At 44.9% G+C, this 14,983-nt stretch overlaps 1 pseudogene; it reads right to left on the bottom strand.

The window, feature by feature from the left end:
• Positions 1-544: 544 nt before the first annotated feature.
• On the bottom strand, positions 545-1,883 carry LOC127225619 (kelch domain-containing protein 3-like; annotated as a pseudogene).
• Between the last annotated feature and the right edge of the window lie 13,100 nt (positions 1,884-14,983).

The raw sequence follows: 14,983 nt of genomic DNA, 5'->3' as shown, positions 1-14,983 counted from the left end.
TCCAGCCAGGTGCCAGCCATCTGTGCTGTGAACCTTTGTGACTTCCTATGGCCTTTACCAGGCTGCTCCTGCTCAGCTGCAGGGAGCTGGTATCGTTACTTTTTTTTTTTTTTTTTTTGAGGTTTTACACTTTATAAAATCAAAGCTGGCTGATCTTCAGGGGCACAACAACAGCTCAAGGATGGGAGAAGCTTTCTGTTGGTCCCCACTCCTGAGGGCTGGGGTGGGGATGGGGGTGGGGGTTTCATGCCAACAGCTGAGGCTCCTCTCAGATCCCAGTCAGATGCTCAAGCAGGGAGAGAGATGATCACGAGGAGAGGGAAGCTCCTGAGGCTCCGACAGTGCTGGCTTCTTCTCCTCACTCCTGTCCCTTTCCAGCACAGCCTGGCTACCCAGCTGGCCTGGGTCAGAGCAAAGGCCCAGGAGCTGTGGAGGGAGGTGAATGGAAACAGAGCACCAAGGGAAGGGGCCTTCAGCCCAAGGGAAGAGGAGAAAAGCCCTCCCGCCCACAACTCCCCACTGAATTTATAGCACAGAAAACACCTCTAGTCCATCAACTCCACATGGAGGTATACTGAGTCCAGGGTCCAAAGGGGCAGGCAGGTGAGAGAGGGGTAGGGGCAATGCAGACAAGAGCAAGCTCAGGAGGGGAGGCGGCAGAACTTTCTTCCTATCAGTGGGACAAGACAATGGGGTGGCTGATATTGCTGTTGGTGCTCATGGCATTGAGCTCCCACCTGATATCATGGGGCAAACAGGACTGGTCCAGGTTATACTGAATCACTGCCAGTTTGCACAGAGTTTTCAGACTAGGGCTAAAGACCAAGATGTGTACGTCAGAATGATCTATGAGGTCAAATTCATCTCCCAGGCCTTCCTCGGGAGATGGGCTGGTACCCCCAAAGAGGACAATCTTATCACCAACAACAACACAGCAACACTGGCGCCGGCGGGGACACGGCCCTTTCCCCTTTGGTTCAACCTTTTTCCAAGTAAAGGGCCCAGGGTTAAACTTCCAGAGGTCATGGAAGTGCTGGTCCAGCCTTGCATTATAGCCACCAAAGATGTACAGCTCCCCCTTGTAGCCGAAGGCTGAATGCCTCCTGGGCCCCTCAGGGAGCACTGGAGTGTGTGGACAGTCAAGCCAGGCCTCAGTTCTGGTGTCAGAAGGCTCCAGTTCAGTTGCAGTAAATCTCATTGTTGGAATGAAATGGTCCAAAGCGGTCAGCACAGTCCCCAAAGACAAACATGAATGGAAGTCCCTCCAGCGTGCAGGGTTACCCTTTGTGCAAATAAAGGTCCATGTCACAGTGCTGGAATCCAGCTTGTGAATGTCATTGGAAAAGCAGTTTGCCAGCTGTTCATATCCCCCAAAAATATACACGATCTTGCCCGGGACACAGGTTGAATGCCCATCCCGGGCCCCAGGAACTGTTACTGACACTCCGGTGTAGAACACTTTGAGTATTGACATCAAAGGCATAGAGTACATTGCAGGCCCCTTCCGTGTCATTACGCCTGCCCCAAAGGAAGACTTTGTCATCGATGAGGATGGTTGAGTGTCCATACCACATATAGGGTACAACAGGAGCCTGCCCTCGGATAGCAGGCCTCACTGGGGGCAGCTTTGTCCGACGCAAGGACACAGCATTGAAAATGTACAAATCTATCTGACCTAGTGTCTTGTAGTCTTCACCAGAGCAGTAATCCCAGAAGGAGCATACTTGGTGGCCAACAGCCACTGCAGGATGGTTCAACCTGCGTGGCCTGCACTGTCCACTGTAACTTCCCCTGGACCACAGGTTACTGGAACATGTGTCTGCCCCCTTCCCCCCGCCCCCCCACGGCCTGCTGCCTCTGCTACCTAGGACAGGTAACTCCATGTGACCATTGTTGATTAGCCCCTCACAGAGAGTTCTTGTCAAGCTGATCCGTTGTCCCTGGGGTCACTCAGGGTGCCCACAGGCACGAGGAGTTCCTTTGACAGCTGTGGCTTGTATGCTGCCAGGACTAGAAACTGCCAGGCCGGGCCTGGGTGGGGCCGTGGGTCCTCGCGCTGCTGGCAGCCTAGAGCCCGTTGCGCGCCAACAGATTCCTCGGTCGCCAACGAGATAAACACTGCCAGGCTCCGTCCTTCCGCTGGTATCGTTACTTTACCACCATCATTTAGCTCTCCTTCATCAATCTGCATTCGTTTGCCTGTGTTCTAATTTCCTAAAACTACACAAAACAGCTACTTAAACAATCACTCAAACACCGGTCCAGTCAGGTAGGACTTTGCTAGGAAGTGAAGCCAGTATAACCTTTTTCAACAACTCAGAGCACTTGTTGAATCCAAGCAAGACAGCTATGGGCAGCTCAGAGCCTACATTTGTTTGTCTTTATATGTAGGAAGTTCCAGTTCAGCCAGGGTAACACAGTGAGACTCATCAAGAATAAAATAAAAACCTTTGGAGTTAGAGGGAAAAAAGAACATCTTTCCTGACTGACCCTGGTGGAGCCTAAGGGAGCACCCCAACTAGCCTGGATTGGTAGAGTCTCCACCCTAGGGAGAGAGATTACTTTAATCAAAATGCTGATGGTCTGGGTGGCTTCATGACACACACGTATAATCTCAGCCTCCCAGAGCTGAGGCAAGTGGATCCTGTGTCAAAATAAAGAAAAAAGGAAGGGCTGGCAGTGTGGTCCAGTGGTAGATGCTCTGCTGGTTTCAATTCCAGTCTACATCTCATATTCCAGTAGGAAAACTAAAGACATCTGGGGAAAGGAGTTTGATAAAGGAAGGCTGGAGCTGAGTGTGGTGACATGTCTCTATGATCTCAGTACTGCAGAGGTAAAGGCAGCACAGCCTCAAGCTAGGAGGAAGGCTCACAGATGAAATGCTTGAAGGGCAGTCATGAGGACTGGAATTCAGGTCTCCAGCATCTACCTAAGATCTGGGCAGGTGTGCTGGCCACCTAAAATCCTAGCACTTGAAAGGAATAGATGGGCTCTTAGGGGCAAGATGGCTAACTAAAGTCACAGAAAGATAATAAAGTGTTAAGGGATTAAGTAAGACACCCAGTGTCAATCTCAGGTCCCCACACACATGGACACCTGTATCACACACATACATACACCATTCACACCATTTATACACATACATTACACACATACTACACATACATCACACTCACATACCACAAACATACATATCACATAATACCAAACATACCACTCATTACAAAAACATGCAACATACCCCATACACACCCCACACGTATCATACCACATACATATATAAACCACATACATACCAAACATACACATACCACATACATATATACCACACACCACACACATACCACATACATCACATACACACATATCAACACACACCACGCATTCACATACAACACACATACCATACAATACCACAATGCACACACACCACACATACCATAATACCACACACACATATACATACATATATAGTACACACACATATACCATACACATACCACATATATATAATAATACCATACACCACACATATCACATACACATACACATACATACATATACCACATATTACACAATACCATAACGCACACACATACAACACACTTACCACAAACCATACAAACGCCACACATATACACAGACCACACACACACACCACACATATACACACATACCACACACACAGACACAGACCACACACATACACAGACCACACATACCACACACATACACAGACACATTACATACACCACAGACACACACAGACACACACGTACACCACACATACTAAACCATGCGTATATCCACACATCACACATACACACAACCATTGCACTTACTTGCAAACACACACACACACACACACACACACAAAGCATTCAAGGCTGTGGTGGTTTGAATAGATATGGTCTCATGTATTTGAATGCTTAACCTATAGAAAGTGGCACTATTAGGAGGTGTGGCTCTGTTGGAGTAGGTATGGCCTTGTTGGAGGAAGTGTGTCACTGTGGGGGCAGGCTTTGAGGTATCATATGCTCAAGCTACACCCAGAGTGGAAGACTGTTCACTTCTTGTTGCCTGAGGCTCAAGATGTAAAACTCTCAGCTCCTCCAGAACCATGTCTACCTAATCAAGACAATTCCCCCAAAGCATGCTTAGAGGCCCTTCTCCCAGGTGAATCTATATGTTGTCAAGGTGGCAGTGCTAACCTTTATGCATGGCTTTTATCTTAGGGTTTCTATTGCTGTGAAGAGACACCATGATGACAGTGACTCTTATAAAGGAAAACATTTAATTGGGGTTGGTTTACAGTTCAGAGGTTTAGTCCATTATCATCATGGCAGGAAGCATGGCATGCTTTTGGAGAATTATCTTGATTAGGTTAATAATAGGAGGATCCATGATATTGTGGGAAGGATGGGATCCTCCATTGTATAAAATAAAGGCAGCTGAGCATTAGGAAGTCTGCTTTCTTTACTCTGCTTTTTCTCTATGATGGGACACCCCAAGCTTATGAGTCAAAAGAAATATTTTCCCCCTTGAGTAGCTCCAATAAGAGTATTTACTATAGTAACAGGAAAGTAACTAAGACACCATCTTTTGCTACATAAGAGTTCAGGGTCAGCAGGTCAGGGCTACCTGAGATCTTGTCTCAAAAAAAAAGCCAAGCAAACCAAACACAGAGAGATGAGTACTTGAGTACTTCCTCTGGGAAGAGAGGAAAGCTGCTGGGCTGGGAAGCTGGCAAAGCTCCATCTCTTGAGCTGGAAGTTTTCAAGGGGATTTGGCTTTATGAGAACTCATTATGTATGACATTTGTTTCATGTGGTTTTTCTCATGTGGGTTTTTTGTTTTGTTTTTTGTTTTTGTTTTTTTTTTTTTTTTTTTTTTTTGAAACAGAATTTCTCTGTAGCTTTGGAGGCTGTCCTAGATCTTGCTCAATAGACTAGGCTGGCCTTGAACTCACAGAGATTCCCCCTGCCTCTGCTTCCTGAGTGCTGAGATTAAAGGTGTGCACCACCACCGTCTAGCACTAAAAAAGGGTTTGTAAAAGAGTGAAAAAGGTACATCTGCTCAAGTTGTCCATTCTTCTTAAGGGCTTTGTGTTTCCAAGTTGTTCACAGAGCCCAAGTTCTTCTTTGTTCATTTGTTTTATGAGACATGGTTTCTCTGTGTGCCCTCCCTGGCTGTCCTGGAATTTGCTTTTGCTTTTTAGACCTGGCTGGCCTTGAACTTACAGAGATCCTCCTGCCTCTGTCCCCCAAAGGGCTGCTCTCAAACACCACCACCTGGCTGGAGTCTGATTTCTATTCAAGATGGTGAGGCTCTGTCTGACCTACTTTGCTATCACTGGGGGACCCAGTGTGAAGAGGGAAGAGAAAGGGGGAAAGCAAAGGAGTGGGAGGCAGGGAATGAAGTTAGAAAAATTTTGCATGATTTCAAAACTTAGTATAATGCTTCAGTGCTTCGCACAGCAGAACATTAGTGTGAGGATGGACATATAAATAACAGAAAAGGGAGTCTTCTATTTGTGGTCAATTGAATTTCTACAAAGGTCCCAGGGCAATTCACCAGGAAATGGACCAGTCAACAAATGTCATGGGGCAATAGGACAGCCAATATGAGAAAACAAATGTAGAGCCTTCCTTCATGCAGCACATAAAGTAACTCAGAATGGACCACAGGTGTGAGTCTGTGCCGAACCTGGGGTTTAAGAACACTTGCTCTTGCAGAAGACCCATGTTCCATTCCTCTATAACTCTAGTTCCAGGGGAGTCAACATTCTCTTCTGGCCCCCTTGGGCACTGCACACACACATAGTACATATACACACATTACATACATGTAGGCAAAACACTCATACACATGAAATAAAAGGAAGAAAGAAAAAAAGGGAAAGAGAAGTAAATGGCTTTAATGGGTAAAGACCAGAGTTTGATCCCCAGCATGAATTGAATGAAGGAAAGAAAGACTCTTGCAAGTTGCCATCTTACCACCACACAAAGGCTGGGGTATGTGTGCACACACATACACACAAAATTGTATACACACACACATATACATTTGGTGTTGTTGATAGGGTTTTGTTGTTGTTGACATAGGGTTTATCTGTGTAGCCCTGGCTGTCCTGGAACTCATTCTGTAGAGCAGGCTGGCCTGAATTCACAGAGATCCACCTGCCTCTGCCTCCTGAGTGCTCGGATTAAAGGCATATGCCACCGTTGCCTGGCAGAAATTTTCTTAAAAAAGAAGAAAACAGTATGGATGAAAACGAGGTGGGCCACGCATAGTGGTGCAGGCCTCAAATCTCTAAAAGTATGCATGCATGGGCATGGCAGGGTACACCTATAATTCCAGTGCTCCCAAGGAAGGGAGGTAGTAGGTCCAGGGTTTCAAAAGTCATCCTTGGCTACATAATAAATTTGAGACCAATCTGAGATATGTAGGACCCTGACTTTAAAAATCAAGGAATGAGGCACCTACAAAATAAAAGTGAAAAGGAAAAAAAAAAAAAAATGTTGTCTGTGGGGGATTACAGCAAAACCTAAAACTACAAACAAAACGTCTAGAAGACAATAAAAGCTGGGTAGGGATGGCACACACCTTTATTCACTGCACTCAGGAGACAGAGGTGGGCAAATCTCTGTGAGTTCAAGGTCAGCCTGGTCTACAGAGTGAGTCATCAGGGAATGTTAAAATCATACTGACTATAGCCCCAGCCCTTGAAGGGGAGGCAGGAGAGTCAGCACGTCATTATCATTAGCTGTATAGCAAGTTCAAGGCTGCAGAGTGATGGGCTGTGTGGGAGACCCTGCCTCAAAACATAAACAAGTAAGGGATCACAGCAGAGGTGAATGAGATCCGTTTAAAGCTTATACTCACTGGAGTGACTAACTACAAGTGACAAGGGCCCAGGTGCTCAATAAGCACAACAGCTCTAGATTCAATCCTTAGCTCCAAACCAGACAACACAAAACCAAACCAAAACTTAACACTATTCAAAACCAAACAGACATATGAAAAGGTTCTTATAGCCCCCACAAGAATCCAAATTAAATGGCAACAGGTCAGCCAACCGTTGGTGGCATAAGTCTTTAATCCCAGCACTCGGGAGGCAGAGGCAGGCAGGTATCTGTTAGTTTGAGGCCAGCCTGGTCTACAGAGCAAGTTCCAGGACAGGCTCCAAAGCAATACAGAGAAATCCTGTCTCGAAAAACAAAACAAAACAGCAACAAAAAATGGCAACATGTTGCTCTCCAATACCACTTGACTAGACAAAATATAAAGAAAGGGAAAAGTTAGAGAGATGGATGGTGGACTGGCTGATTTTGTGTGTCAACTTGACACAAACTAGAGTCATCAGAAGAGGGAAACTCAGTAGAGGAAATGCCTCCATGAGATACAGCTATAGGGCATTTTCTCAATTAGTGACCAATGGGGGGAGGGCCCAGCCCATGGTGGGCAGTGCCTTTCCTGGGCTGATGGCCCTGAGTTCTATAAGAAAGCAGGGTGAGCAAGCCGGAGGAAAAAAAAGCAGTAAGCAGCTCTCCTCCAGGGCCTCTGCATCAACTCTTGCTTCCAGGATCTTGCCCTGTGTGAGTCCATGTCCTGCCTTCCTTCAGTGATGAACAGCAATACCAAAGTGTAAGCCAAGTAAACCCTTTTCTCCCCAACAAGCTTCTTGGTCATGGTGTTCCATCACAGCAATAGAAACCCTAACTAAGATGGGTAGCAAAATGCCAAAGCTGAAAATCTACCTTCCCTATGACCCAGAAGTTCCTTGACAGAAATACATGTGTACCCAAGAATGTTTACCTGGTCAGCTCTACAGGGAAATCCTTATCAGTATGCAATGAGTTTATGTTTGAGTAGGATGGATTGATCTACTATCATGCAGGCATTAAGAATAAATAAATTGTAGCCACACACAAATGTGGCCAGGCAGGTACAATGGTACATACCTGTGATCTACTTGAGATTGGGTAACAAGAACTACAGTCTTAGTTATGTTCTATTGCTGTAATATACATCACAACCAAATGTAACTTGCAGAGGAAAGTGTTTATTTCATCTTATAGCCTATAGTTCATCATCCAGGGAAATCAGGGCAGGACCTCAAGGCAGGAACCTGGAGTCAGGAGCTGAGCAGAGGCCATGAAGGATTGCTGCTTACTGGCTTGCTCAGCCTGCTTGCTTGCTTGTTGTTTTCCTTCCTTCCTCCCTCCCTCCCTTCCTTTCTTCCTTTCTTTTTTGTTTTGTTTTTCGAGATAGGGTTTCTCTGTAGCTTTTGGATCCTATCCTGGAACTCACTCTGTAGACTGGCCTCGAACTCGCAGAGATCCGCCTGCTCTGCCTCCCAAGTACTGAGGTTAAAGGTGTGTGCTATAATGGTGTCTTCTCTCCATTCACCTTTGTGTGGGTTCCTAGCATCAAATTTGAATAAACAGGCTTGCATGGTAAGTACATTTACTCATGGAACCATCTTAAGGGCAGACCCCAAGACTGAAGAAGGAGGGAAGAACGGAAGGAAGGAAGGAGGGAGGGAGGGAGGGAGAGAAGGAGAGAGGGAAGGAAGGAAGAAAGGAACAAAGGAAAAAGAAAGAAAAAGAGACCTAGCATGATAGTACCCACCTACAGTCCTAGCACTTGGGAGGCAGAGGCAGGAGAGTCAGGAGTTCAAGGTCATCCTTGGTTATAAAGTAAACCTCATTTAAAAAAACAAAACAAAAAACCCCAAATCCATAAAAGAGATACATGGGGCTAGAGAGATGGATCAGGGATTAAGAGTACCCTAAGAGTACTGACTGCTCTTGCAGAGACAAGTTTCCAGCACCCTCATATACAACCATGTGGGTCTACAACCACCTGTAACTCCACTTCCAGGGGTCCAGTGTCCTCTGCTGGCCTCCATAAACTCTGTACTGTGCACAGACCCACACAGACACACACATAATCAAAAATAATAAAATGAAATCTGGCTGGATATGAAAATGTCCCCTCTTCTGTGAATTGTTTGGTAGGTGTCTTAATTACTTTTCTTGATGTGTTAAAACACCACAACCAAGGCAACTTATAGAAGGCATCCTTCAATTGAGGCTTTTGGTTCTAAAGAGCTAGGAGTGGGTTCTGTTATGGTGGGAAGCATGGCAGCAGGCAGGCAGATATGGGAGCAAGCAGCTGAAAGCTCACAAGTGACCCACAAACAGGAAGCAGAGAGAGAGCCTACTGCGGGTGACACAAGCTTTTGGAACTTCTGGCCCAGCCCCAGTAACACAAGACACAATGTATCCAACAAGGCCATACTTCCTAATCCTTCCCCAAAAGCCACCAACTGGAGACTGATTATTCAAACACAAGGCATGATGGGGGCCATTAGAGCTCAAACAACCACAGTGGGCAAGTCTGCGCAGGACCCCTTCCATTTTCCTGCAGTGAAATTTCCAGCTACTGCCTCCAGGGTTCCTCAAGCAGCACATTTGGGGATAGAGCTAGCTTTCCTTCCAGTGCTTGCTAGATTCAGATCTGAGGGTAGTGATGGAGGCAGGGTGAACACAGAGTGTGGTGATGGGGGCAGGGTGAACACAGGGTTAATCCTGCTTGTTCTGTGTTTTAGACTTGACCTTGGACAGTTGAGTAATTGCCTGGCATTCCTGAGGCCCTGTGTTCTATCCCAGTGCTGAGGGGGTGGGGAACAGGACCTAAACTGACTACAGGGACTCAATCCCAGTCTAGTACTGGGTATTCAAGGTTTATCTGGAAGTCATGATATAACTCAGCTTACCTTGAACTGCTGTGATCCTCCTGCCTCAGCCTCCCAAGTGCTGGGATTTCATGCATGAGTTACCATACCCAGTTTTAATATTTATCTTCAGTTTACTTTCTTTGGCTGTTAATTGTTTTTGCCTCTTTAGGAAGGATTAAAATAGTAAAAATTTAAAGCGATATTGTTATCATAACCACCAGGGGGCGCCAAAGAACAGTTTATAAAGTAGATCTCTTCCATTAGCCAATCCTCTAGCGAAGTCTCCGTGGTTTGGATTCCTTCACTCTCAGATGAAAACTCTTCCATTTTGTGATTCTCAGACCTTCTAGATGCTCAGGCCCCAAATACACAGGCCAAGGTAAGAATAGGTTTTAGGAATGGAAGTGTAACAGAGACAGGAGGTGACAGGAGGCTTGTCTAGCATGCACAAGGCTCTCTATTCTAAAGGTTATGATCCCTACCCTGTGACTGAGCAAGTAAAAGAAATGAGATCAGCATGGAAAAAAAAAAAAAAAAAAGACAAAAGCAATACATCCTATGTTTGTATCTTTTCCAAACTACCAGAAGAGAGCCAGGCAAGGAACTGGCAACAGAGTTCTGATCCTTAGAACCCATGTTTAAAAGCCCTGTGTGGCCTGGTGTTGGTGGCGCACACCTTTAGTCCAAGCACTCGGGAGGCAGAGGCAGATGGATCCTTGTGAGTTCGAGTCCAGCCTGGTCTACAGTGCTAGTTCTAGGACAGCCTCCAAAGCAATTCTGAGAAACCCTGTCTCCAAAACAAAACAAAAAAACAAAAAAACAAAACAAAAAAGCCATGTGTGGCTGTGGGAGGTACTGGTTGTAATGACAAAATAAAACAAAGACAAAATAAACTCCAGTAGGTCAGATTTTCAGTTGGCCTGATTTGTGGAATGAAAGACAAAGTATTCTTGTAGGTGGAGCAGCCCCTGAGATTTGCCCTTGCCTGTGGGGATTCCCCACCCAAAGTGCCAAAACTTGATCTTGTCCCTGCAAACTTTGGCAGCTATTCACATAACTTGTTTGACCCTCCACTTTTTAGCTGTGAGATGAAGATAAGGCTGCAACCTGCCATAAAATGGCATTGAGGGAGATGTTAGACTCCTTGTAAACACTGAGTAAAATATCTATTTCAAACTAGGTGTGGTGGCCAATACCTTTAATACCAGCACTCAGGAGGGGAAGGAGGCAGGTGGCAGGATCGCTGTGAGTTCAAGCCTGGTATAGTAAATTCCGGGACAGCCAAGGCTACATAGTAAGACCCTGTCTCAAAACAAAAAGCAAAAGCAAGAAAACAAACAAAAACCTCAGAACTGAAAAAGCACAACTACATTCCTGGTGCTATCAAACAGAGTCTCAGTGTGTTATTGTCTGTCTTTATTTATTTTTAAATTATGTGTAAATGTGTGGGTATTTGCAGGGTGACAGATTCCCTCCACTGAAAGAAGGTTATGGGTCTCCTGACAACACTGCTGAGAACCTAACTCGGGTCCTCTGTCAGAGCAGAGCATGCTCTCCAGCCCTTGATTGTTTTGAGACAGAATCTCATTATGTAGTCCTGGCTGTGTATGATGGCCTCAGATGTGGAACAATTCTCCAGCCTCAGCTTTCCAAGTGTATAGATATGTACCACTATTCCCACAGCCTCTGTGTTTTTAATCACATTGTTTATGTATTCATTTCAGTTTAAAAATGTTTGCTGATCCTTTGATAGCTCAGTTGGTAGAACAGAGGACTGTAAAAAATTACTGAGGGCTTATTACACATTAAAAAATTATTAGTAGTTTAGAGGTTATGGATATATGGGATTTGAATATATATTTACATATATTTACTTATTTGTGGGAGTTTTGTTTTTTTTTTAAACATGATCTCATGTAGCCTAAACTAATGATTAGCTGAGGATGGCCTCGAATTCCTGATCCTCCTGCCTCTACCTCCCAAGGGCCATACACAGGCTAAAAACTTTTTCTTGTTTGTTTTGATGTTGTTGCTTTTTCAAAAGGGTTTCCTTTGTGTGGCCCTGGCTGTCCTGGAACTCACTTTGTTGACCAGTCTGGCCTTGAACTCAGAGATTGACCTGTCTCTGCCTCCTGAGTACTGGGATTAAAGGTTTATGTCATCAAGGCCCAAAACGATTGACACATTGTAATTGTATAGATTTATGATATACAGTGTGACGTGTCATTATAGGTGCACAATGTGTAATGCTTAGATCAAGCCAATTGGCATATCTATTTATTTGTCCATCACTTTGTGTTAAGAATATTCAAACCCCTCTCTACTGCCTACTTTAAACATTCCATTCATTGTTGGCAACTATAGTTCCCCTACTATGCTATTATAGGAACACTAAAAAGTGATTGCCACTTCTCAAGGATGATTTCTAGGGGACAGAACAAGAGAATGTGTTTGTAGACTATAAGGGGAATATAAGTCAGTGGTAGAGCACTTACTTGCCTAGCATGTTCGTGGCTAATCTCCAATAGTGAAAAACAAATAATAACAACAAGCCCCCCCCCCAACCAATCTCATCCTAAGCATAGTTTGTCCTCAGCTCCCCAAATCTATTTCAGAGTCTTTCCAATCCAACCAACAAACTATTGCCTGGGTGTGGCAGCTGTAATTAGGTTCATAACCCCAGGATTTAGGAGGTGGAAGCAGGCTGATTGTAATGAGTTCAAGTCCTGCCTGAGCTACTGACTGATACCCTGTCTAATAAAACAAAAAACAAAAACACCAAACCAAACCAAAACAAAGCACAAAGCAGAGCAGTGGTGGCACACGACTTTAATCCTAGCACTTTGAACACTGAGGCAAGCAGATCTCTGTGAGTTGGAGGCCAGCCTGGTCTACAGAGCGAGTTTCAGGACAGCCAAGACCATTCCAGAAAGAAACCCTGTGTATAAAAATGAAAACAAACAAACAAAAAAGACCCCAAAATAAAAAACAACAACAACAACACACACACACACACAAGGGCATGGGACTATCTGGTACCACATTTAGCTTATCTTGGTTTAGTGCCTGCTCTCAAGGTCAGGCAGCCTCCCTCACCTCAGAATTCTTTGCTTTTGACAACAGGACCTCAAACAAGCATTTGAGTTTATCTCCCAAAGCAAACCAGATGTCTCAGTTGCTCAAACATGCCCTGTGTTTACGGAGTTCTCTGACATGCTCCACCTCCCTCCTGTCTGTCAAACAAACCTGTCTGTGGCTTTACTGGACCCCACCAGACTCAAGCTCTCATGTCCAGTCTCTTTACAGTATAGTTGCTGTTTGTGTCATCTGTTGACATTGTTTATGCCTATTGCAAAAACTACCTCTGGTTTTTTGGTTTTGATTTTTTTTTTCTTTTTTGTTTTTTCGAGGCAGGATTTCTCTGTATTGCTTTGGAGCCTGTCCTGGACCTCACTCTGTAGCCCAGACTGGCCTCGAACTCACAGAGATCTGCCTGCCTCTGCCTCCTGAGTGCTGGGATTAAAGGGGTATGCCACCAGCTTTTTTTTTTTTTTTTCCTTCTTCTTTTTAAGACAGGTCTCATCATGTAGCTATGTAGCCCTGGCTGGCCTGGAACTCAATATGTAGACCAGGCTCCACCTGAACCCTGAGAGATCCTCCTGCCTCTGCCTTTTGAGTGCTGCAATTAAAGGCATACACTACCATACCTGGCCTATTTAATCTTTATTTCCTCTATTTCTCTGTACATAGCCAATGAGGACTTGCTGAATCTTATCCTGAATTCAAATTTTCAGATCTGGATTCTGGTTTTGCCAGTGTTTACTTTTGGGATATTGGGTAAGGTACTCAGCCTTACTAAACCTCAGTTTCCTCACCTGGAGTATGGGTATCAGCATCAGGCTATACTACCAGCTAAACTTCACTTCACCCTTAAGGTGTTTAGTTATCACTGTGCTTGGCCTAGAAACTGTATATTGACAGAGAAAGAAAAGATCCTGGTGGGACAGAGAAATAGCAAAGGGCTTCCTGGAGGAAGCATGATGAGAGTTAGGATTTGAATAGAAGTGAAGAAGCGACATTCCAGGCAAGAGGCCCCATCTAAATGAGAAGTTAAGCAACTGTGTATGCTGAGGACAGTTCAGTCAAGATCCAGGAATACCTTTGGAGAAATTACCCAGGAAGAGAGACAGAGAAGAAAGGATAAATGGGTATGTTTTCTAGGCATGTGGATTACTGGTTGTAAGTGTGGGATCGATGTCTAGCAATCTGCCAAAGTATTTTGTCATTGGGTTGGTCCTTCAAAAATCAGAAGTGGTGGCCAAGTGATGAGGTGACTGAATAGAAAAGGCAAGTTGCAGCAGTGGATAAACGTAGATAAAAAGTGAGCAGCCATGGTGATGCACGACTCTAATCTCAGTGCTCAGGAGGCAGAGGCCAGTGGATCTCTGTGAGGTTCAAGTCAGCCTGGTCTACAGAACTGGACACAGGCAAGCTAGGGCTAGACATTGTCTTAGGAAGAAAGATAGAAAAGTGAACAGAATGACACCTATATGCTGGTTACTAGCAGAGTTAAATCCAAAGTCCTACATTTGTATTGAAGAATTAATTGCAAGGACAATGAATGTAGGCCCATAATTGGAAGGCTTGCCCAACAGGCCACAATGTTCTGGGTTAGACTCCAAAGTGGCCCTTGTCACACACAGAGAGTTGGTGAAAATACGAGAAAACTAGGCATGATGGTGTGTACCTATAATCTCAGTACTTGAAAAGTGATGGCAAGAGGATCAGGAGCTCAAGGTCATCCTTGGCTACATAATGAGTTTGAGGCTAGCCTGGGATATATGAGACCATATCTCAGCCAACGTGTAAGGAAGAGTGAATTAGACTAGTTTATGGAGAAAAAGCTGGGGATGGGGTGGAAAGGATGTCCTATAAGGTTAGTTTGAGCCAAAAGACCAGTAGAGTCACCCAGTTTGCTGACAGAAATACAAAAGTATAGCTTGTAATAGTTGAGAGCAGTCATCAAGGAAGGCCATGGCTTCACTGTGCTCTGGCAGTCTGGTCATACCCAGCTATTTTACTCCTTACATTTGCCAACAATCTGCCCAACTCTGGAGAGCCAGAGAAGTTCAGCTGCCAAGGGTTTCTGGTTGCCCCCAGATTCCCTAATGTTGCCCTCAGTTAAAGAGAGCTGCTTCAGGGACCATTACTCCCTCGAGGCCCACAGCCAGTGACTGA

This window comes from Phodopus roborovskii, unplaced genomic scaffold (genome assembly GCF_943737965.1).
Source record: "Phodopus roborovskii unplaced genomic scaffold, PHOROB, whole genome shotgun sequence".
Lineage (NCBI taxonomy): Eukaryota > Metazoa > Chordata > Mammalia > Rodentia > Cricetidae > Phodopus > Phodopus roborovskii.
Note: the sequence above shows the minus strand (reverse complement) of the source record. Positions and strands in the feature narration are given on the sequence as shown.